We start from the raw sequence: 1,646 nt of genomic DNA, 5'->3' as shown, positions 1-1,646 counted from the left end.
TTCCCAATCTGCCCTTTACTAGAATTCCAGCCAACTAGTAGTCCAGGCTTCACACCTGGACATTCATTACTGCTCTTTTCAGAATGTCACCCCGCCAAACAAATACCGAGTCCTGGCTACTCAGCTTCAAAGAATATGATTTCACATCTGTCTACTTCTCTCCACTCCATCTGCCAAATCCTTAGTACAGAACGACATCATCTTTAGTTTGGATATTGCCACAGCTTCCTGTTCTCTTTTCTTTTAGACTTATCTTTTCCTAACAAAATTTTTCCAACTAATTTTCTTTTTCTTCTCTTTTTTATGTTTTTGAGGTAAATTGACATACAATAAAATACATGTTAAAGTATACAATTTGATGTGATGACATATGTATATACCTATGAAACCATCACCACAATCGAGAAAATAATCATGTTGATTATCCACGAAAGTTCCCTGAGTCGTTTTCTAATCCCTCCCTTCACCCCATCCATCTCTTCAACCCCCAGGCAATTACCATTCTACTTTCTGTCACTATTTCTGTCATATTTGATTTGGAAATATTTTTTCTGAGCCAGTGGGTTATCTCATCATTCTACTAATGGCAGTTTCTTTGGAAAAACAGAAGTTCTTAATTTTGATGAGGTAAAATATGCATGTGTGTGTGAATGTATTTTAGTGGATTGTGCTTTGGTGTAGTGTACTCATATAAGAACACTTTGCCTACCATAAGGCCACAAACATTTTTTTCTTATGTGTTCTAAAGTTTTATAGTTTTAGGTGTTGCATTGAAGTCCATGGTCAACTTTGAGTTTATTTTTATATGTGGTAAAAGGTATAGATTGAAGTTCATTTTTTCTTTTTTTGCATGTGGATATCTAACTTTTCCAGTACTGTTTGTTGAAATGACTATCATTTCTCTACTGGATTTCCTTTGTATCTTTGTTGAAAATCAGTTGTCCATCTCGGTGGTTTTCTGAACTCTCTTTTCTGTCCTATCTTATGCCAATACCACACTGTTTTTATTACTGTAGCTTTACAATAAATCCTGAGGTCAGGTAGTGTAAACCCTGCAAATTTGCTCATCTTTTTAAAGTTGCTTTGGTTATGCTAAGTCCTTTGCATTTCTATGTGAATTTTACAATCAGTTTGTTTTTTGATTGGAATTATGTTGAATCTATAGATCGATTTTCAGAGATCTCTGGCTTAATAATATTGAGTCTCCTGATCCATGAGCACAATTTATTTCTCCATTTATCTTAGGTCCTCTTTAACATTGTTCAACATTGTATTATAATTTTCCATGTACAGGTCTTGTGTGAGTATATCTTTTATTATATTTATTTATAGGTGTTTAATATTTTTGACATTTTATAAATGGCATTTAACAAATTTTTAATTTCTGATTTTTTGCTTTTAGTATGAGAAAATACAATGGATTTTAAAATTTATGATCTTTTATCCTACAGCCCTGCTAAACTCACTTATTTATTATAGTAGCTTTTGTAGGTCCCATAGGATTTTATACAAAGAATTTTAATTGTTCCTTTCTTATCTGAATGCCATTTATCTTCTGTTATTTGTCTTATTGCTCTGACTACAACCTGCAGTATAATGTTGGATAGAAGTAGGGAGTGCAGACTTCTTTATCTTGTTACTAATCT

This window comes from Galeopterus variegatus, unplaced genomic scaffold (assembly GCF_000696425.1).
Source record: "Galeopterus variegatus unplaced genomic scaffold, G_variegatus-3.0.2 Scaffold4130, whole genome shotgun sequence".
Classification (NCBI taxonomy): domain Eukaryota; kingdom Metazoa; phylum Chordata; class Mammalia; order Dermoptera; family Cynocephalidae; genus Galeopterus; species Galeopterus variegatus.
Note: the sequence above shows the minus strand (reverse complement) of the source record.